The sequence below is a fragment of the Vombatus ursinus genome, unplaced genomic scaffold (assembly GCF_900497805.2).
Source record: "Vombatus ursinus unplaced genomic scaffold, bare-nosed wombat genome assembly UNPS02014816.1, whole genome shotgun sequence".
Lineage (NCBI taxonomy): Eukaryota > Metazoa > Chordata > Mammalia > Diprotodontia > Vombatidae > Vombatus > Vombatus ursinus.
In genome coordinates, this window is record NW_020954594.1 from 9,219,339 (window position 1) to 9,243,744 (window position 24,406).

The following is a 24,406-nucleotide window of genomic DNA, read 5'->3' on the forward strand; positions in this document are numbered from 1 at the left end:
AAGTCACTTCTTACTAAAAGACATGGGAGTTAATGGCCATCCTAATAATGTGTTTTTAAAAGTCTTTTTCAATGGAGTTAACTTATTAAGATATTAAAAACTTTTGCCTCAGCATAGACAACATGAAAAGCCAACCATTCCGAAATGTAATAACAAATTTCTTTTTAGGAAGTAGACTAAAAACAAAACAAAACAAAAAAAGATGAAAAACAATACACCCAAATCAACATGGCAAATAGGAAGTAAATGTTAAAAAAAGGCCAAATGTAAACTCAAATCTGATATATTACATAGATTAGAAAATCTTCACTCTGATCCTCTGGGTGTCTCTATACAGTTTATTTTGTATTGTATATTAAACAAGAAATACAGAAATGTTTGGACTGATAGCAAAAACAGGCTTTCAGAGTGCATTGTTTTTTTCTCATCAGATGAAAATTCTAAGAATTTAACAAGTTTCTTCATTAGACTGAAGTTTTCTTGTGTTTTCATTAGATTTCATCAGGATCAGTAAAAGACTTATTGTACTGTCTGATGACAATGCCAGGAAAAGGGGGATACTGAGAAAAAAAATTCTTCAGTAAGCATTTATTAAATTGCGTCTTTTGCTTAATTTTTTGGCAGCCGACCTTTAAGGTATCCAGGGTCTGGATACTGCTTCCTACTCCTGTGATTATTCCACACGAAGGCAAAAACCTGTTCCAATGTTAGAATCCAGTCCAAACAAATAAAACAAAATTGAGGATGGCAAAATCTCAGGTCAATTTTTCACTATCTTGAATGTAACAAAAACTGTACTTTTTTCTAAGTTGCTTAAAAAGTGTCGCACATATTTTGCTGAACCCAATTCTACCTTGCACAGTCATGCACTAAGAACAGGAAAGGAAAAGGAGACTTTCTGAAGAAGAAATAAAACTTTTTCCTTTTATGTAAAGGCAGAACACATAAGCACAGATTGCCACTGATGCAATTATCCATGTGGAAGAGTCTGGAAATCTACTTCTGGAAAAGTCATGATGAGATGTGATGGAGATGCCTTGGAGAGATTTTGGAACATGCATAATCACTCTGTAACTGATTCCAGTCTGTTAATAGTTGCCTCTCTGTTTGGCTTCAGTTAAGGAAATGGAAATGAAGTAGCCTTCATAAGGCATTAGATAGCACACACATTTCTCTCTCGATGCTGACTTTATTCCGCTAGATGGTGTCCAGAGAGAGACAATGCTGAAAGAGAAGAGGCCTCAGGCCTTCTAGTCATCTGAGGCCAACATGTTCTCTATAAATATGGTTCTTGGTTCTTTGCCTGCCTTGACATTTTGTTCTTTCATTCTGGTGAAGGAAGTTTCAGTGAAGATCTTACAAGGAATCCAAAAGTCCAAGTGTTCAATCCATGCTGGGTTTTGCAGCCAGCTCAACACTTGGTAGATCAATGCTATATGGAAACTGTACTAAGTCTGAGCCCACTCTCCCCAGAGATGGAGGTGGTATAGGGGAAGTGTGCCCCCACAGTTTTGGGGGTGGGGAATGTACTCCTGGTTTTGTTTTATTTTCAAAGTAAGTATCATTTTGTAAATGCTAAAAAAATCTCATCAGCTCCAATGTGTTCTATTATCATCTCTATGCAGATGATTCTCAAATCTGTTTTTCCAGTTCTAACTTCTCTCCTGACTTCAGGTATGATATCAACAATTGCTTAATAAATATCTTAAACTAAGCATGTCCAAAACACAATTCATTATTCCATCCCCCACCTCGCCAAGCCTCCCTTGTTTCAAATTTCCCTATTACTGTCAAGGGCACCACCGGTTTCCCAAGCTGGCAACTTGGCAAAGTCTCACTCCTCACTTTCACTTACTCAGCTTATCCATGCTACCACATTTTGCCATTTCTAGCTTTGCAACATCTCTCAATTATCTCCCCCTCTCTTCATACACATTGAACAACCACTTTGGTTCAGGTACTCATTACTTCATGCTTGATTTACTACAATAGCTTTCTGATTGGTCTCTCTGCCTCAATTACTCAATGATTCCCTAGGCAGTCACTAACAGCCTCCCTAGCCTTTCCCCAATCTAGCCCATCTGCCAAATCAGCTGCCAAAATGATCTTCCTAAAGATGTGTGACCATGTCATCCTCTTACTCAATAATCTCTAGTGCTGTTCCTTTTACCTCCAGGATCAAATATAACACTCCCACCCCCAGGTTGGGAGTGTTACGTACCTTTCCAGTCTTCTTACACTGGACTCCTCCCTTGGGCCTCTGGACTCTATGCCCTAGTGACACTGGCCTTCTTGCTGTTTTTTCTTTTTTTTAAATAAGACATGCAAGCACTCAATCTCAATCTCTGCATTACCACTGGCTTTCCCGCATGCCTGGAGAACTTTTCCACCTCACTTTGGTCTCCTGGCTTCCTTTAATTTCCAGTAATAATTCCACCTTCCACAACACATATTTTTCAGTTCCCCTTAATGCTGTGCCTCTTCTCTTTTGATTATCTCCTTGTATGTACATAATTGTTTGCATGTTGTCTCCCCCATTAGAATGTGAGTTCTTTAAGGGCAGGGAGTGTTTTTGCCTTTCTTTGTATCCCCAGAGCTTAGCACAGCATATGGCCTATAATAAGCACTTAATAAATGCTTGTTGATAACGATGATGATGACAACATCTTCACATAAAGAGGTTCCATCAGGCTGGTTTAAGGGTATATCTTGAGACAGAGAAAGGTCCATCCAGTTACAGACATTCTGCTTTGGAATTCTTAGGTTCTTGAGAAACAAGTCTAGGTTTGTTGCGTGTGCAGTTAAAATTGTCTTCTTCAGCCAAAGTGCAGCTGGGATTGTAGGCTAGGTGGCAGTTAAACAATTCTCTAGGAATAAATAGGTTTAAACCAGCATACTTGAAGATTCTAATGAGGGAATAGAGAATACTCTCCCCTTTTCCTTAAGATATTTTGCTCTTTCAATTAATCCTAATATGCCTGTAAAATAGAATAATGAATCACAAGACAGGTCACATACATTTTGCAGATAGTGTAGAAAATAAGCAAGGGAGATTGATTAATTCTAAAAGCACTGTCAAAGATAGAGTGTCAATAGCAAATTCTAAAATATCAAATAAAATTATTTGCAATTCTTTTGAAAAATACTTTCATATTTAGTTAAGAAGCAGCATTACTTGAGTTGAAAGAATTTGGACTTGGAATTAGGAGAGATGTGAGTTTGAACCTCATCTATGACTAACATTAGCTGTGTGACCCTGGGCAAATTGGTTAATGTCTGAATTTTAGTTTTATCGTTCGTTAAATGGGGATAATAACACCTGTTCTATCACAGAGTTGTTGGCAGGATCAGGTGATATTATATACATAAAACTTTTTGCAAACCTTAAAGTGTTAATAAATGTCTTCTTTTAGTATCATCTCACAGATACCCTTTTCCCCATGACATCTTAGAAAGAAATCAAACAGAAGTACATATGGATGTGAATTCCCACAAGATTAAGTGAATGTGTTGCATAGTGGATCGAGGGTTAACTATTCAGTTAGAAGGTCTGGATTCAAGTCCTTCCTCTGACATATACTAGCTGTGTCACCATGGGTACTCACAACTCATCAGCATCCTAATGCTGTAAGCTAATCTGTATCTGTACAGGGAGTCTACAAACTAAAAGTTCCCTATACCTATTTAATTACAGAGACTATTTTGATCCAAGAATGATCAAAATTTTGGACACTGGAATAGAGTTTTCATTCCTAAAAATGAAACTTTCCCCTTTTAAACCAAAGTATTGTGGTTATGTTAGAATGAGATTTACCAACAGGTAATTAAAAAAATCAACACACAATTAATCAAAGGGTTGATTTGATCTACTGAATTTTAGGGTTGAAAAATGGCTGATTACATATGACAATCATAATTCCAGTGGAGAAAAATTCTGTTAAAAATTGCCTAAGGCATTCTATTGCATTCATTATGAGAAGAGACCAAAGATGAAGAGAATAATCCCAAGGAAAAAAATGTTTAATAGCATGAAATGTGATAATGCAAATAATCTGACACAATAAACAGATCCCAATTTGAGATTATGTGTTCTCTTTCCCCATCAAAAACTGGGAAATGGCGTAATATAATTTCTTCTTGAAAGATTAGGCACTTTGGGTTAGCTTTAGGGGAATCTTCACAATCTCGAGGCTTCAGAATTAGCTGGTATTTATAGCCTGGCTTCCTAGAGTGTTCGTTTTCTCCATCTGCTGGTTGTTGATATAATGTAACCTTATATTCTGATTATGAAAACACAGCAAGAATGAGAGCTTTTCTCCTTTTAATATTTTACAATAAACTTCTGGCTTCATATCTTAGTGTGAGACTATTCCATTTCCAAAAACGTCTAAATGAGTAATAAAAAAAAAAACAAAACTAGGTCAGTAACAGAGCTGAATTTTATGATGTGAATAAAAGCTCTGGTATTTAATTTTTATAAAAAAACTAACCTGTGGCAAATTACTAATAGAAACTAAACAGTCAAAAAGAGAAGGTAATCACCATTAAAATATCCTACTTGGAATATTTCTTAGTGAAGTCAGTTCAATTTTTTATGAAGCTTTAGCTTAATTAGAAAAAAAGTCACTTTATTTCACCTAAAAAAATCATTGCTTCTCTTGAATAATTTTCGAACATTACATTTAATTTTTTAAATATCATAATATTGTGAATAAAATTTTGTATTTCTATACATTAAACTAAAAATGATTTTAAATTTTTGGCTAAAAAAAAAGATACTAGCAATGTGTATGCATACATATGAAAACATGACTTCCTACAATGGTTCTACTTATCTTATAGACCATTCAAATTCTTGATATTCTGGGTACACAGTTTCAATTCATACTTATGTTCTAACAAAAACTACTACATTTTACAAAGGTGAGAGGTTATTTTCATATCACATCTTTTAATGGTAATGTTGTTTGTCCCTCAACCTTAGTTCTGGGTCACAAATGTCTTTAAAAGTTAAATCTGAAGTAGGAACCATAGTGGATGGAAGACACGCCCTGGAGTCAGAAAGAGACAAATTTAAATCTTGCTTCACATACACTTACCACATGTGTGACCCTTGGCAAATCATTTAACCTCTCTGTAAAATGGGGATAATAATAGCACTTATTTGAAAGGGTTGTTGTAAGGATCAAACAAGGTAATCTATGTAAAAGTGCTTTGCAAACCTTAAAGCATGATATAAATGTTAACTATTCTTATTTATAATAGTCTCCCCCAAGGAGGGGGTATTGCTGCCAACTCAAATTTATATTAAAAAAGGACTGCTTTTCTGAAAAAAAGTAATATAATAATCTCAAGAGTCAAGGTTGTATAACTTAGAAATACACACAAGAAAGCATAGTTTACATATCTATAAACTATAAATGTAAAGAATACCCTAACTATATCAGATTTCAAAAAATCCTCTCTGATGTACTCAAAACATTCTAAATTGCAGATATTATGAAAATTACCCTACATTTTTACAAAAATTCAATACAGTAATGTGTACCTTGTGATAACAGGAGTAAAAAACTGGACAATCTGCTAATAGAGAATAGTTCATTTTTTAAAAAATACCTTCCCTCAATTTAATACATATTTCTATAAGTACATGACAAGTTATCTCTCCAGTGATTATATTGATTTACTGTGCAACTAACGGGAAAAAATATTGGTAATAATTTTTGATAAATCAGAATTTTTAATTGAGCTAAAGCTTCATAAAAAATTGAACTGACTTCACTAAAAAATGTTCCAAGTAGGGTATTTTAATGGTGATCACCTTCTCTTTGTGACTGTTTAGTTTCTATTAGTAATTTGCCACAGGTTACTTTTTTTATAAAAATACAATAGGAGATGGAGATATTTCTACTTCCCCAAAATGACATCTCTGTGTGTGTGTCTTTAAATACAGTCATTTAAAATATTAATACCTTGAATTCACATACTGAATTTAATATAAAGAACTCAAGATAGTTGACAAATATCAAAACCATTATCTTCTCTGTGAGGTTCATTAATTTTCCTAATATGCTTTAAAATTCAATCACTCTAGGTAGAGAATAGGGTATGAAATTCAGAATTGTAGAGGGTCTTCTAGGGTATTTTTTCTTTACATATATGTTGGAATCTGCATCATTACAGTAAAGTATGTTTTGATCTATAGATTGTATTCATACTTTTAAAAAGTATTATCTTCACCTACATCTTTAATGTTCATATAAACAAATACCTTCAAGAAAATGAGATATACACTTTTTTTATTTTTCCAGGAGAGGTTTTATAGATATGTATATATGATGTATACAAGCTTGCACACATGTATATGTTTGTGTGTACATGTATACACACACACATATATGTACACACACGTATGTACATGCATACATATATTTACAATAAACTCCAGTGGCTCTCTGTTACCTCTAGGATCAAAAAGAAAACTCTCTGGTGTTCAAAGCCCTCCATAATCTAGCCCCGTCGTCTGTTCTAGTCTTCTTATACCTTATACCTCACTATGTACTCTTTGATCCAGTAATACAACCTCCATGCTTAAGTAAGATACTTCATCTCCTGACTGGCCATTTTCAGGCTGTCTCTCATGTCTAGAATGCTCTCCCTCCTTGTTGCCTCCTGCTGTCTTCCTTGTATTCTTTCAAGTCCCAAATAAAATCCCATGTAAGCTTTTCCCTTTCCTTCTTAATTATCACGTCTTCCCTCTGTTGATTAGCCCAAATTTACCCCGTATAAATCTATAAATCTTGTTTGCATGTTGTCTCCCCCATTATACTGTGAGCTCCTCAAGCAGGTGTGTCTTCTGACTTTCTTGGTATCTCCAGTGCTTAGCACAGTGATTGGCACATAGTAGGAACTTAATGTTTGACTGACTTTATAACTGACTGACATACATATGGTACAAGTATATACATATATACATACAAATAATTATATATATAGATACATGCATGTGCACACATGGGCATGAGTGCATACATGAGTGTACAATTCAGGTATGTGTATGTATGACTGTATAAATATGTACAAATACACAGAGGATAAAGGCTGGGCTTGTGATTTTATTAGCATAAAGAGTTCCCAGGTTAGGAACTACCTCTACCTAATGCAGGTTTAAACCTCTGCCATTTATAATCCTAGACAGTACCTTAGGGTACTGCGAGGTTAAATTACTTGCCCAGGGTCAGAAAGCCAGTTTGTTTCATTATGAACCCAGGTCTTCCTGGGTCTGAAGAAATGTTGCCTGATCACACACAGAAACCTACTTCAAAATTATTATACTGATAATTACTAAGCTAACCAAGTCAATAAAAAGTTATTTTGAAAAAGACTTTCTTTTGCCATCCTTGCTGTAGAGTTAATAGTTTATATGGTATAAAAAGATGAAACTAATGCTTGCAAGATTTCATCTAAAGTTTAACATTAAATTAAGCTTTTTAAAATTAAATTTTAAGTTCCAAATTTTCTCCTTCCTACCTCCCCTCTCCATCCATTAAAAAAAAAGGAAAGAAACCACAACTATTACAAATAGGTATAGTCAAGCAAGATAAATTTCATCATTATCCATGTCCTATATATATATATGTGTACACGTGTGTACATGTATATGTATGTGTGTGTAGACACACAAATACTTTAGTTGGTACTGAGTCTATCACCACTCTGGAAGCAGAGAGTATTTTATCATGAGTCCTACAGTACTATGGTTGGTTCTACTATGTTCAGAGTTCCTAAGTCTTTCAAAGTTTTTTCTTTTTATACTGCTGGTTGTATAAATTATTTTGCTCATTTCACTTTGTATTAATTCATACAAGTCTTCCCAAATTTTTCTGAAACCATCCCCTTCATTGTTTCTTACAGCACATATACCATAACTTATTACGACATTCTCAATTGATGGCCCCCTTCTAAATTTCCAATCCTTTGCCACCATAAAAATAGCAGTTATAAATATTTTTGTCCATATAGGTCCTTTTCTTCTTTCTTTGATCTCTTTGGTATATAGACCTAGTAGTAGTGTCACTGGGTCAAAGGTGCAATTTAACAGCTTTTTGGGCATTTTGGTGACAATGGGTACTGTTTCCAAATTGCTTTCCAGAATTGCTGGACCAATTCAGAACTCCACCAACAGTATATTAACATACCTATTTTTGCACAGTTCTGCCACCATTTATCATTTTCCTTTTTTGTTAACTTTGACAATCTGTTGAATTTGAGGTAGTCATATTAAGATTTTTACCATGAATATTACGTAAGGAAAATCATTAAACATGTAAATCAGAGAGAAAATGCTATTTAAATATTAATTTTCAAATCACTCATTTACTTAAATTTGTAGATTGTATAGGTAATCTTTTAAAGAAGGAGATACAATTCTCTAAATACTTAAACTCAATAATACTAGTAATAATAATAGTACTGATGAAATACTTTTAGTACTAAAAGAGACGTTTATACAGTCAATCTGTGCATTTTACAGATGAGGAAACATGGCTTTGAAAAGAAAAATAACTTGCCCAAAGTTACACTGCTAATTAGAAGCAGTCAGGATTAGGACTTGGGCACAGTGTTCTTATTACCACACCACCTCCTAGATTAATAAATTACCATCTCAACGCCTACTTCATTTACTGAGGCTACCAAAAAGGGCCTTCACTGTAAAGTGCTAGCTGCAGTAGGGTTTAGGGTACAGTCCTGAATACTGAGTCAGGAGTTATGTGTTCTAGAGTTGGGCCTCAGACATTATTCAGGCTAAGTTTCCAACTGTTACATGATTTATACAACTGGAGCCTAGTTTATGCCTGATTGTAAATCTTTTATTTAAGAAGGACATGGATGCCACAACTTTTGCAAATCTCAGGCAAGATCGTTTTCCAGCTGAGACTAGGGAATGTTACATGCCTTTTTTCCTACTTTATAGGAATTCAACTAATATAAAAAGAAAATTAGCCACATCCTTTGACTTCCTAGAGGACTCTGCCACCTTTGAGTGATATCTTTTTAGGGAAGTACTTATTACACTGAACCAAGTGGCTTTACTTCTGGGGCCATATAATTCATTGGATGAAAATCTGAAGCACTTCTAAGTATCCTTTGATATTTGCTATGCATAAGTACCAAGTCATAAGACTTATTTTCTCTTGTTTAATGAATTTTCAAGACAAAGGCTCTGTAATGAATATCTATATATTTTAAACAAAGACATAATCTCAATCCCAAATTATGAAATACTAGTTGAAGGCTTTACACTATGATTGGATCCGAGAAACAAATAATATTCCTACAATTGTAAACAGAAGGAAAATAACAAAAAAATGCATAATGAACCTTGAATAGCATCACCTAAAATAAAAACATGATTTTATTATGGCTATATTTGTTAGAATTTGACATTGTTATTTAATTTTTATTCAGTTGTAATGTTATTTAACATATTGCTTACAAGATCGGGTAAATACCAATTGTATATACTTTTAGAGACATTTAAAAACCTTTAAAAACCAGAACTGCTGAACAGGGTATACCCTATAATTCTACTATATAGAACTAAAATGTTTCTAAGACTTCACAATAAATAATAGCAATGCAGTACATTCTACCTTGGTTTTCAATATCTAGGTCACATGGACTATTTCAAATGCTGCACATAGAAAATAATATAAAGTAGGTAGATTTCTGTAAAGTCAACAAGCAACATAATACCTTCCTTCCAAATTATGAATAAAATGTATAACATGATTGGGGGAATAATAACTTTGGATTAAAACAGTACCCATTGTCACAAAAATGGAATCACCCCTCCCTTTAAATATATTAAATAAAATCCTTTAGGCATTTCATAGCCTTTAAGGCAAGGCTTTGTTTTTTAACTGCTATATGAAATATTCACATATAAGACAGAATAGGCAGGTAAAGATAACACAAGCTATAGTGAAAATAAACATTGCAATGTCAACAAAAAACATACCATGCAATTTAGTAATGAATGTTACATTGGATACTAATTGGAAGCTATTTTTTCCATACAGAATAATGGTAACTACAGGCACTCACAGTAATATTTGAAAGCACAATCTGTTTAATCATATATCTCACAACTTAAGATCTGTAGTGGATGAGATGTATTTTAATTACAGAAGATGCACAATGGTTCTTGCATTTATTTTCAGATTTTCATGACATTTATTTTTCTTGAATTTACTAAAGCAATTATGTGATTTTAATAATAATTTTTCTCTGTCCTAATTAGTTAATATTGAAGTAATCAGGAAGTAAATACACATTACATACTGTTATATCCTAGTCTTGCCTATGAGGAATTGGGGATACTTCAAAAAGAAAATGGGAGAAGAGAACATAAGTGAACATTACAGTAAGGTACTTTTTTTTTTTTTTGGCTAGGCAATGGGGTTAAGTGACTTGCCCAGGATCACCAGCTAGTAAATGTTACGTGTCTGAGGCTGGATTTGAACCCAGGTCCTCCTGACTCCAAAGACAGTACTTTGTCCACTGTGCCACCTACCTGTCCCAGTAAGGCAGTTTTAAATGACCTCAGTTTATAAAGATAGAATTTTGATATACAAATTATTACTATTATCATAAAGATTTGTAGAGCTTGTTACACTTAAAAGCATATTCAATCAAGCAAGATAAATATGGTTTTAAGCTTTCAAGTATCTCAAACCAAAGAGAAATTTTTCATGTATTCAAGCAATGTGGAACTTATTTTGTTAGGTATAAAGTTATTTTAGTTGTACACTGTCCCATTTTATACATCATTTGAGGAAAAACAATGAAATCATCATATACTTAACAGGTTTTAAAACTGGGAAACTAATATTTACTATAGTTAAATACAATGTAGACAATTTGTTTTTGTCTTTGTTTTTTTGCTGAGGCAACTGGGGTTCAGTGACTTGCTCAGTGTCACACTGCTAGTAAGTGTCAAGTGTCTGAGGCCAGATTTGAACCCAGGTCTTCCTGACTCCAAGGACAGAGCTCTATCCACTGTGCTACCCAGCTGCCCCTATTTTTTTGTTTTTGTTTTTAATGTAGACAATTTTGGATGGACCTGTACTATCTGTTTAAACTGTTCATTCCAAATGGATTTAAAGTGCTCATAAGGGAAGAAAGTCATAGTTTTCCAAGAAACGCCCTTTGTGAAAGGAAGTTGCTAAGAATGCTGGGCAAGATAAAAGATAATATTTAATGATTCTGTGCAAAATAACTTTTCTCTCCTAGGTAAGCAGGGTAATTTAGCAGTGCCATGATCAATCAGTCAACTAACAGGAACTGATAATATGCTTACCAAGTGTCGGGCACTGTGCTAAGGTTGTCAACATAAAAACACAGGTGACATGGTTCTGCCAGGAGGAGGATGCTAGAGGGGAGCAGCAGGACTTTGAATTTCCCACAATGCACAGTATTAACTTCTTGGCCTTCATGGGGCAGGTCCAAAAGCATCAGGAGGCAGTTTCATATTGCTGTTGTCTTGAATAGTCAGAAACTAGCCCAGATGAGGTGAAGGAAGGAGCCAGGAGGGAGGAACATGCCCAGCCCGCAGTAAGAGGCTGACTGGGAATTTTAGAGTCAGTATGGATCGGTGATGATTTAAATGGAAACAGAAGTTGGTGCCCTGACTGGTATTTGACCTAGAGCAGCATGTAACCACAGACAATGAGATATTAAAGTAAGTGACAACAGGCTGTTAATGCAGAAGTTGTCACTTGTTGGCAAGGTCTGGCTATGCCCCTGGTGGCAGCCTTCATTAAGTTAGCTTGCCAAGCTCAGTGCCTCATCACATCTGGGAACAGTTGGTGGAGAGTATCCTTATACCTATAACAGGCCTAGAGTGGGAAATCTCTACCCGGGCCCTGGGTCATAGAACCACAGCCCTCGTAGAAGACAATCCGTACAGTAGGGAGAGGAAGCAGGAACTCTGGCAGCAAAGAAAACAATATACTATGTACTCAAGAGAAAACTAATCTTGGCAACTGAGACTTGAGTTGTGGAAAGGAGCAGATCCTAGGAAATACTCTCCCAGAAGAGATGCTGTGCCCAGAGGACAACAATATAAAGGCTCCTTAAAAAGAGAAAAGACACTGAGTCCCCGCTCTCTCTCCAAGATTACCAGTGACCTCTGATTGCCAAATCTAACGGCCTTGTTGAAATTGATTCCCTGCAACATTTGGCTCTGTTGACTGCCTTCTCTTTCTGTATATGCCCTCCTCTCCAGGTTTTTTGACTATTCTCTCCATTCTCTTCCCACCCACCTGCTCCTTGTCACTCTCCTTTGCTGGACCTTCACCCAAGTTATTGCCAATTAACCATGGGTGTACTCCAAGGCTCTGGTCTAAGTCTTCTTATTCTCTCTCCACTCTGAGGGAGAAGCAGGAGGCAGGATGTGCCTGCCTGGTCAAAACAAACAGCACCGCAACACTGGTCTCCCCGTTAGACCCTGATGGAGAGAGCCCTGAACCCTGAGGGCAAGCACACTGGGAATAGCAGCACTTCCCTAACAGCTAGACCTGCTTCTAGCCCAGTCCCCACAACTACTATTGGGGAAAAATCATTGTTGAGAGGGGGATCACCTTCTTTGTTACCACCAGCAACAACTGCTGACTAACTCCTACAAACAGGCAGATAGGCAATGGAGCCTTGGAAGTGATAGCACCCCCCTAAGACCACCAGCCTTGCTTCTAGCCCAGCCCTCACAGCCATATACAGAGAAGCAACTTCTGTTGGGAGGCGCCCACCATCCCCACCAAAGGACACCAATAGGACAGGCAAGGTACCTGAGGCACAGACAGGAGGCTGCATGTGCCAGGCAAACAAAATAACCATCGTTATCACTTTAATTACCATTTTTCCTCAGACCTTGATGTAGTTAGTCCAGAACTTGTACCTTGGGAGTAGCAGTGCTTCCAGCCCAATGCCCTTGGCCTTCATCTTGGAAGAACTTGTATATCTTCTGCACAGTGCAGCCCAGAAACTGCTCCTACAGGTGCCATAGCCAAAGCTACTGAAGATTCAGAAAAGGGTCTAGCATATAGTAAGGCACTTAATTAATACTTAATGATTGATTGACACTGGAAAAGATAGGTTGGGATCAGGTTCTGTAGGGCTTTAACAAACCAAACACAGCAGTTCATATTCAATCTTTAGAGGCAATAGGAAACCACTGGAGTTGACTAAATAGGGGAGTCATGCTCAGATCTAAACTTAAGGAAAATTACTTTGGCTATGGTGTGTAGCAGGGATTGGAGTTATGATACTTGAGTCAGGGAAACCAGCTCCTTCTGGGAATGGTGGTACATTTCTCTAACTGCTGTTATTAATAGGAAAAGTCTATGATCTGGTGGATCTCTTGAGCTCAGAAGTTCTGAGCTGCAATGGCCTCAGCCAATCTTGTGTCTGCATTAAGTCTGGCACGTAAGTGGTGACTCCTTCAACCAGGAGGCACCAGGAAACCTAGTGAGGCATGAATCATCCCAGGTAAGAAAGAGAATAGTCAAAGCTCCTGGGCTTATCAGTGCAACTGCACTTCCAACATGGGCAAGATTGGGAGACCCAGACCCAAGGAAAGAAAAAAAAAAACAGGCTCTTGTAATCGTCCAGGTAAGAAGCAATGGGGGCCTGAATTAAAGTGATGGCTGGGTGAGTAGAGATAAAGCTTTCAATATTAATTTGGGTGAAGGCTGTAAGACTGAGCATATGAGTAGCTATTTGAGGGAAGGGAGAGTAAAAAGTTGAGATTAAGGCTGAGGTTATGAATGCAGACTGGAAGGATGGCAGTGCCTTTGGCAGGAATAGGGAAGTTTGGAAGGGGGAAGTGTTCTGGGGAAAGAAAATGAGCTCAGTTTTGGACATAATGAATTTAGGGTGTCAAGAGTCAGCTCAGGTGCCACTGCAAGTAAATTTTCCTGGTCCCCTAGGCTGCTAGTGCCTCCTCTCTATGGTTATCTTTTATCTACTTTGTATGCATGATGTCTAAAGACATGTGCACCTTTATGTATACATGCAAAGTTTTAGAAGGGTCATTATGAGGCCCCGAGGATGACTGACTAGCCAGAAGTGACTAACATCCTAAGGCTTTGCCTGGGGCCTATAATCTTACCTAATAATTATTCACAACCTCTTAGAAAAGCCCGAAGCTAAAACTGTGATTGCTATTTAGAATTAAATACCTTGAAAATTTATTTAAAAATCAACTCCTTTCTACAATTTCTGGGTTTGTTTAATTCATATATATATCTTTAGAGGATTAGCTGAAGGAATCATGAAATTTTAGACAGTCAATCTGTTCCATCAGTTGCTTTCTATTGAATTTATAAAGAAGTATTTCAATACCAAAAAAATACAGAACAAAAAACTGAGAAGAATTAATGGTGACAGGGAAGGAGGAGATAATGGAAATAAAAGCTAATTTACAATTATATAGGGATACAGATGTGTTTTATACACACACACATATATATCTCATGACTTTTTCTCTTTATAGGTATAAACAAATGTTTACAAATATTAATTCAAATATTTAGCAATGAGGAAAAGAGAAGATAAAACAGACTCTGGCAATCACATACTTCTTTTATTGATCCTATTACTTTCTCCTATTCAGGTTCGCAAAAAAAAAAAATTCTTTCCATCTATCTTGTAAACCTCTCTTCAGAGCTTTATTTCTAATACTGACTTTAGAAATTCTCTTCTCTCTGCTTGTCACTTTGTCTAATTCAGTAATGGTTAAGCTAAGAATAATAATTACCTATGTATCTTAGAAATCAAAGACATTTGAAGCAAAAGATTTTTTTCTCCTGTAACCTATCACTTCCTTTCTTGTCCACTGATTTTATTGGTACAAAAGCTGTTTAACTTTATGAACTCTAAATGATCTAATCTATCTTTTGTGATTACCTCTGTCCTTGAAGTTTTTTGAAGACTAATGTTTTTTGAAGACTAATTTTGCCCAACTGTTTTAGCAAAAACTTCTTTCTCATTTTTCCATCAATTCTTGTTTAAATAGGGAGTTTACTCCCAAGTAATTTATGTTTTCAGGTTTAGGAAACATTGGGTTGAGTTCAATTTTTAAAAATTCTTCTTTATATAGTCTCTTCCACTGATTTACTTTAATATTTTTAATTCAGTACCAGATAATTTTAAAGATTAGTGTTTTAGAGCAGAGGTATCATACTCACAGCAGGGCTATGATTAAATGTAATTGGGAAATGTTTAATAAAATACATAAAAATATAATATAATATAGATAATGTTAATTTGTGGTATTCTAAGTCAATATGCAGCTTGCTGCAATAGTTTCTATTTGAGTTTTACATCACAGCTTTAGAATATAATTTGAGATTATGAAATGGTATTTTACCTCATTACTATTATTTATTTTCATTAGTATCTTTTGAGATACCAGACTTGTTCCTCTGAGTGAATTTTGTCACTATTTATCTAGAACTATAAAAGTATCCTCATGAAAGTCTGGTAAAGTACTAAATTCATACATTAACAAGTTCTGTTGTCATTTTTATTGTAGTGATACAGTCCAGCTTTAAGCACTGAATATCAATCCTATTATTTAAGCAGTTATATCTTTCAGTGTTCTGCAATGGAATCTATACAAGTCTCTTGGTAGGCTGAATTTCAAGTTTTCTATGCATGTTATGACTATTTTGAGTAGCACATCCCTTTCTATTACTTCTTCCTGGATTTTGTTACTGCCATGGGAAAATGCTGATTTTTGTGAATTTACTTTGTATACTGCAGCTAACACAACATACATAACCAGTAGTCATTTCTAATAGGTAAGTTGTCACATGATATGAACAAACAGTTCCCAAAAGAAGAATAAACTATTAACAATTGTATAAAAGATTTCTGCAAATCAAAACATCTATGAGTTTCATCTTACACAGAGTAAACTGGCAAAATGCTAGAAGGTGGAGAATCGTCAAAGTTGGAGGGGTTGCAGAAAGGTAAACACATTAACACGTTGTAGAGTTGTGACGACTCAAAAATTCTATAGGGAATTCAGAATTAAGCTAAGAAAGTGACTAAAATGTCCTTGCCCAGAAACTTTATCCAATCCTATATCACCAAGAAATAAAAAACGGGGTGGGAAGAAGGCCCAATATGCAAAATATTTTTAGCAGCATTTGGACTCTTCCCCTGGAACTATCCATGACTTTTGCCTTATCTGGCCAAGTTCAGGTCTTCTCTAACTTTTGGCTATCTCTGTGACATGCCCTCTCCACTTGGACCAATCATCTAGAACCACATCCCCACTCTGACGGGAGATTTTGCTTCATTTTGCCAGGGCCCAGGCCTCCACTGCACTTATTTGCCATTTCTATGTCATGCTAAAGTGAATATAGGACCCTACTCCACTGTACTTTTAGATCCCCTTTATTTCTTCCCCATTATAACTATAAGCTTTTTGAGGTGTGGAGCTGTCTTGCTTGTTTGCATTTGTATTCCTGACACTTAGCACAGTGCCTGGCACAGAGTAAGTACTTAATAAAGGTCCTATATACCTATCTACCTACCTATCTCTCTATTATATGGAAACAAAATTGATGGCCATCAACCAGGCCAGGAGTTGTCAAACTATGATCCAAAAAGGCCACTTAAAAAATATAAAAAACATTCTTAGCTCATGGGTACAAAAGCACTTGGTGGGCTTGACTTAGCTTGCAGGCTATCATTTGCTGACTCTTGAATTAGATGACATCTAAATAAATTAGATACATGAACATAATGGAATATTACTGCCACAAAAGAAATAATGTATATGAAGAATATGGAGAAGCACAAGAAGACTTAAATTAACTGATGCAAAGTGAAATATGCTGAAAGAGTAAAAAAACATTCAAGATGACAATAATGTTAAGTGGAAAGAAAAACAACAAAAAAATAGAAACAATGTTGTAAAATTATAATGACCAACTTTGGCCCCAAAGAACAGATATGCACCTCCCTCCTTTCTTTGCAAAGGTGGAAGACAATGGGTGTGAACACTGAATTTAGTGCCTGAAGTGGCTGATATATTAGTTTTGCTGAACTGTTTTTTCTCTTTTCCATTATCTGTTACACAAGATGGTTCTCTGGGTTGGGACAGGAGAGATATAGTAGGAATTAGAGATGTAAAAACAAAATCTAGGAATAAGACTTATTTTTTCCAACCTTTAAATACTAATTGTACAGAGGAATTTTCTGAAAGTCTTAATAATAAGAAGAAAGAACACTGATTTGGGAATGAGGAGACCTGCGTTTTAATTCTAACTCTGACAATAACTTTAATTCACAGCACAAGATCACAGATTTAGAGCAATAGTGACTGACCTGAGAGGCTGCTGAGTCCAACTCATCATTTTACAAATGAAGAAATCGAGAGATTGGGTGATTTTCCCATGGTCACACAGTTAATAAATGTCTGAGGCAGAATCCAAAATCAGGTCTTCCTGACTCCATGTATAGAAGTCTATCTACTACATACCTAGATGTCCTTAATTCAGTATAGTTCAAATGACCTTAGATTACACAGCTTCTGTGAATGAGACACTGTGCTTGGCATAAGGGACGCAAAGACAAAACAGAAACAATTCTTTACCTCAGGGGGCTAAAATTCTAGAGTGTGGGATGTCAGAAGGGATAATTAGCTCGATGACTGAGCAAATTACTTAACCCTTCTGCAAAATGAGCAGTTGAATTAAAGATCTCCATGGTCCTTTCCAACTATAAAAATGATATGATTCCATTCAAATTACATAACTTATTTCTTGATTTCAATCTCTCCTTCTCAGTGTGCACTACCATTTACTTATCTTCTTCCTCTGTTTTGTGTCCCATTTAGTTAATTGAAGAAAAACCACCTGACAGTATTCTGTCCTCTTTGTATTACAATATATTATTTGCTACATATCTAGTTTATACCCTTTGATGTCTTTCATACATTATAGCTAGGACAAAGCTCTAAGGCAAAGGTTGAAAACTGTACATCTACTCCAGTCTTCTCACTCCCAATTTAAAGATTATATTATCTGTGTCTACAGGAGATTTTGATTTTTCACTATTAGATGTGCTATTTGACGAATTACAAAACAAAATGACGTGAAAAGCAGAAGTCTCTGGCACTAAAAATTTATACATTTATAAGAATAAATGTTAGTGTCCTGGAGACACAGATCACAAAAAACCATTTACATAGGCTATCTCTAAGTCTTAGCTCCGACTTATACTATAGAATCCTACTGAAAATTCAAAAGGAGATGAATTATTTTCATCATGACCAAAAAGCTACTCAGATATTAATTCTTTATAACATTTTAGATCTGGAACGCCAAGTTATTTCAAGTAAGAAAATAAACTAAAATATCAACCACATTTTGAAAACACAAAGTTATTCTTAAATTTTAATTTAACTTAAATTAAAAGACTTGGGGAAATAGTCACAGTTACTCATTTGGAAGTTTAACAGCTAATGTTCTTTCAAGGTTATAAGTATGCCATATATACAATGGGTGAAAAAGAGACTTGGTTTTTAATGGAATGTAGCACTTATTTATGTATCATTAGGTGCTAAACAAAAGTATACTATTAACTTGGTCTGTGGTCCATGAAACAGGCAATATTTTTGTTGATACAAACTGAGTTTTTAGATTAATTAGATGTTTTTTTCTTAATAGAGGCACATATTTAATTGTAATCTCTGGTGGAACTATGTCCTTCCTTAATGACACATTCTGATACCTACTATTTGTTACACCCAATGGAAGTCAACGATTTAAGTAGGGTCTTCAGCATGTAACAGGCATAAAGGAATGTAACAATTGACTCTAAACTGAATAATACTTTTGCCTATCTGATGATGTCTGGTATTTTAATCTGCAATTGTCAAATGTCTTTTATATTTACTGAAAATTAACTGTATTCAGAGAAAGAGCACAGACACTTAAGTTCAAAATGGGAGGGGAGAGAGAGAAAGGAAGAGACACACAGAGAGAATAAATATTCCATACTTACCCCAGAAGAGGAACTGATAAACCAAATCAATCTGTTAAGGTCCACTGCTCACCAGGGAGATAAAATCGCTCAAATGTTTTATTATATCTTTATGATTCCTGGTTTATATAGTAAGAGAGCACCTCTTTTTCCTGTATACAAAAAACCCAAAACAAAACAGGTACACGTATTCATTTAAGGATACTGTTTCAAAATTTAAAAATTTAATTAGACTTTAAATTTTTTATTACTTTTTTATTTCTAAAAATAGAAATAAGTCACTGGAAAGAGGTTCCATAATGACGTACAATAGGAGGCAAACTATAGTAAAGAGGATACAACACATAAAAAAATTTACATAGCCTATAATAGGAAAATCTCTCTCTCATTCTCTCTTTCTCTCCTCCTATTTCTACAAACACAACCTCCCTTCCCCTCTCTTTCACTATCCCTACACATTAGGAACATCTGAAGAACAATCTAAAGAAAAAGCACAATTTACTTCATCTGTTATAAAACATGACATACTTTTAATAACAGACCGTAAAACTAAGACCAGAAATGTATGCAGTTATATATATATACATACACACATATATATAAAAATTGGAAAGGTACAAAGTAATAAGGAATAAATGTTTTGCATAGTTTATGAATTTTTACATTTGCTGCATTCTTGAATATCCAAAATAGCAGTTGCCCAGGTGGACTGAGAAGCAGGTAAGAAGGAAGGGGAGAACAGGGATCATCCTCATGGAGGATGGGTTACTTCAGGTTACCATGCCTAACTTGAGGAAATAGCAGGGGATAGTTTTGTATACTATGGAGATCACAAATATGTGTCAGATTTGTAGAGTTTAAAATACTTTCCTGTGTTGACTTTCAACATTTCATAATTTTAAATACAGCATTTAAAATGTGTAATACACTGTCAGTAAGCTTAGTCCCTGTGTGAACATTGGTAGTCATTTGAACTCTGTGGGCCTCAAATGACTCTTCTATAAAATAAGGAGGTTGCAAGAGCATAAACTACTGGGAGAAAAATTCATAATTTAACAAGAACTGAGGAAAAAAATATCAAAAGGCAGTTTGGCAGAAATTAGGTTAAACTAGCATTTTAGATCATAGAATAAGATTACATAAACAATAAATCTACAATGATTTAAATCTAAATGCTCACATTATTAAAAACAATTAGAAGAGAAAGATTTAAAAAAAGATAGACGTGATCATAAAATATAAAACTATAAAAATCTTTTGCCTAAAGAAAATCAAAGTAGGAAGAAAGGGAAAAAACCTCAATTAGAAAAGAAAAGTTTCAAACATTCCTATAACATGAGATAGGTATCTGTGATCTAAAGGGAACTCACACAAATATTTAAGAACAAAAGTCACTTCTCCATAGTTAAACACTCAAAGGATATGAAGAGTCTAGAGAGGGAGAATTGCAACTATCAGTGACAATATGGTAAAATGCTCCAACTTGCTAATAATAAGAAAACCTTGATTAAACATTGAAATTTCAACTCAAACCAATCAAATTCAAAAAGATGACAGAAGACTTAAGTGGTGAGTATAAGAGGGTCTAAAATACACAGCTGGTGGAACTGCGCCATTCCAAAATAATTTTGATTTTTGTGAGAAAAGTGACTAAACTGTTCATATATTTTGAGTTAGTGATTTTACAACTATACTATACTGCAAGGAAATCAAAGACAGAAAGGGCTCATTATATAATAAAACATTCATGTAAGCACTTTTTTGTGGTACCAAACAGTGGAAACAATGTAGTTGCCCATCAGCTGGAGGATGGATGGCTAAAAACCTATGGTATATGCATGTAATAGAAATGATTAATATAAGGAATTCAGAAAAGTATGGGAAGACTCGTATGAACGGGTAGAGAGGGAGGGGGAATAATATTTAAAATGACTACATTAATGAAAATGAAAGCAACACTGAAAGGCAGCTGAAGCACGGGTAAATATAATGACCAGTCTTGGGACAATAACACTGATGATGAAATGCCATTCCTATCTATCTGTACAGAAGCAAGGGGCCTTGATGCAGAATGTTCCTTATTTGGTCAGATACAGTTGCCAGGTTAATTGGTTTTGCTTAATATTTTCTTTGTTATAAAGGAGGGCATTTTGGAAAATAATGTGTAAAATTTAAAAAGTATTAAAACAACAAAAGAATTAAAATATGGAGACTGAATTATATATATGATTTCTAAGGAATATCCCACATCTAGTTCTATGATGTCATGCTCCCAAGAACCTCTCCAAATCTGAATTATTATAGAAAACCTTCTAATATTCGTTGAGTGTAATGAACAGTTTGATTTTCTACAATCTGTCTCTAGCAATCATTATTACAGTTTCCATCTTAAGCATATCAAACTTTTAAAAAGAGTCAGAAAATGAAAATCATTACAACTGAAAATCTTAAGAAATAAACTATATAAATTTGGGCATTATCAGTACAAGGAAAAATAAACAAATTAATTTTGGCTACTGTATATAGCACTGTGGTACTCTCTAGGAATACAATATCTATGAATTACCAAATGAAGTTTACAATTAGTTCAATAAATATTTATTGATTGCTTAGTATGTACAAGGTACTATGCTAGGAAGTATTGCGGGGACAAGCAGATAGTCTCCAAAGGTGAATACTTTGAAAATGACAATACTCATTTCACAGAATAACAGAGTTTTCAAGCTGGAAGGGATCTCCACAGCTATCTAGTCCAACCCACACTCCAAGGGTATTTCAAACAATTATAGCATTCTCAACATTCGGTCTGTATGTATTGACTCCTGAGGCAGCCATTCCATTTTTGATAGCTCTAATTGTTAGACTATTCGTGAGAAATAAAAATTTGTCTTTTTTAACTTCCAGCCACTGCTCCTGGTTTTGTCTTCTTAGGCAAAAAGGAAAGCTAATTTTTGAAGACTTGAAGAAAGAAAGCTCTCCTGCTACCTTGTATCTTCTCCTGGCTCAAATCCCAGTTCCTTTAGCCTACTCTGCTGTTTGCCCTCTGTATGGTCTCTAGCTTAAAAAGGTCCTTCAATGGAACACAATAATACAAATGTTGTCTTCCCAGAGCAGACTTATTGTCTCCTTACTTCTGGAAACTATGCCTCTCTTAAAGAAACCTAAGACCATATTTATTTTTCTAGTAGGCACAGAACACAGTTGATTTATAGTGTTTGCAGTTAACTAAAACCTCAGATTTCTTTCTGAAAAACTCTCACCTAACCATATCTTTGCCATCCTGCACTTGTGAAACTGACTTTTTTGAACCAAAGTGTAAGATTTTATATTTATCCTTATTGATTTGCATCTTAATAGAGCCCACCTGATGCTCTAACTTATCAAGATCTTTTTGGATACTGTCTGTCTTGCAGAATCTCAGCCATCTTTCCTATCAACATCTCATTAACACAGCTGTCAAGGTGATATTCCTAAAGCACAGGTCTGTCACTAGCTTTCTCAATAAATTCCACTGGCTCTCTATCCCTCCTGGACCAAATACTGACCTTTCTTTTTGGCATTAATAGCCTTTAACAACTGGGGTCCAACCTATCTTTCCAGGCTTTTTATGCATTCCTCCTCTTCAATCACTTTCTGTGACAGCCAGACTGGCCTTCTCACTGGTCCTTAATGTAACATTTTCTCTCTGGCTTTAGCTCTTCTGCCCATGCTGTCTAGAATGCTTAGAATACTTTCCTCTTCCCTCCAGCCTCTCAGAACCCTTAGTTTCCTCAAAGCTAGGCTTCAATTTCATGTCCTATATGAAGGCTTTCTCGAGACCATAGCTGCTTCCATCTCCCACTCGAAATTTGTTATGCATATGTTTATATATGTACATGTTGTCTCCACCAACAGAATATAAACTTCTTGATAGTTAAGGACTGATTCATTTTTTTGTCTTTGTATCCACAATGCCTAGCACAGTGCCTGGCATACTGTAAGTGCTTAAAAAAAGCTAATTTAGTGAATGGTCATCATTTGTACTCACATTAAGTTATTGATAAAAATGTTAAACAGCACATATCCTTGAGGCACTCCACTGGAGACCTGAAATTGAACCATTCATTATTAATTTTTGAGGCTGGATATTCATCCAATTGAGAATTTATCATTTTATATTGTTCCTTTGCCTACATTAATCCATATTTTCCACAAGAATAGTATAAGATCCTTTATCAGATACTTGGGTAAAATCTAGATAAATTATCTCAGTAAGTTGAAGTCAAGTCCACTGCACAGCTAGAATCTGTCAACTCTATTCCTTTTCCTTTTTTCAAAAACTGGGATATTTGTCCTTCTCAAGTCACACAGGATATCTCTTCCCTTTTCACTTATCTTTTATCACTGATAATGACTTAACAATCCTACCTGCCAGTACTTTCATAACCTGAGAATGAAATTTACTTGGGTCAGATGACTTGAAACCATCAAGAGCAATGAGGTACTTTTTATCTCTGGCCATTCATACCATACCTCCTGGCACTAGACTATGTACCCCTTTCTAACTTGTTGCTACAACTCCTGCCCTGAGTCCTGGGCTCTGGGCTCCACATTGGTGAGACCCATCATAACACAGAGTGTGCCTTTCATTTCAGCTCCCCACATACCCCAGACCCCACTCTTGCTTTCTTATCTCTAGTTTTTTTTCCTTATCTCTAGTTTTAGGAACACTAATCAAATCAACCATACTATTCCTGGAAAGGACATGTCAGTAAATTGCCTTATGGCTCCATTCACCATTCCTTGATATATTAGATGAAAACAACCCTACATGGCCACTACTCCTTTATATATTGTTTTCTTTTACTATTAGAGTATAAGCTCTGTGAGGGCAGGAACTGTCTTGTTTTTGTATTTTTGTATCCCTACATTTTATATTTTGTATCCCAGCACTTAGCATGGCATCTGGCATGCAGTAAGTTCTTGGAATGATTTTTCAGACTTCTGGCAAAGGTGGTTGCCTGAACAGAGAGGCTGGCAACTCACTTCCCATACATCTATACTAGCAAAGCCCAGAAGTTCATACCAGAATGAATAATCATCAAGAAAGGCAGGTGCAGTGGAGAGAGGACTGGACTTGAAGTAAGGAAGACCTGCATTCAGATGCTGCTTCTGCTACTTACTGGTTGTAAGACCCTGAGCTAGTCACTTAACCTCTATGTACCCCTACTAACCTCATCTGTAAAATGAGGATGATAATAGTGTCTATATAGCAGAGTTGTTGTGATGATAAAAAGAAACAATATTTGTAAGGAGATTTGCTTTGTAAAGCACTAAGCAAATGCTAACTATATATTCAATGAGTAAT

General features: G+C 35.4%; 1 protein-coding gene across 3 annotated transcripts in view; it reads right to left on the reverse strand.

Moving 5' to 3' along the window:
- The window catches only part of MBD5 (methyl-CpG binding domain protein 5), a 129,682-nt gene extending 106,565 nt beyond the window's left edge, over positions 1-23,117 (reverse strand). The window contains exons 1-2 of one of the 3 annotated variants that reach the window (XM_027835569.1): positions 23,087-23,117; positions 19,081-19,211 (exon numbers count right to left, since the gene is read on the reverse strand). The gene's annotated coding sequence lies outside the window, so the exon portion shown is untranslated. The remainder of the gene's footprint in view (positions 1-19,080; positions 19,212-23,086) is intronic. The other 2 variants (XM_027835567.1, XM_027835568.1) reach the window with 2 other exon arrangements.
- Between the last annotated feature and the right edge of the window lie 1,289 nt (positions 23,118-24,406).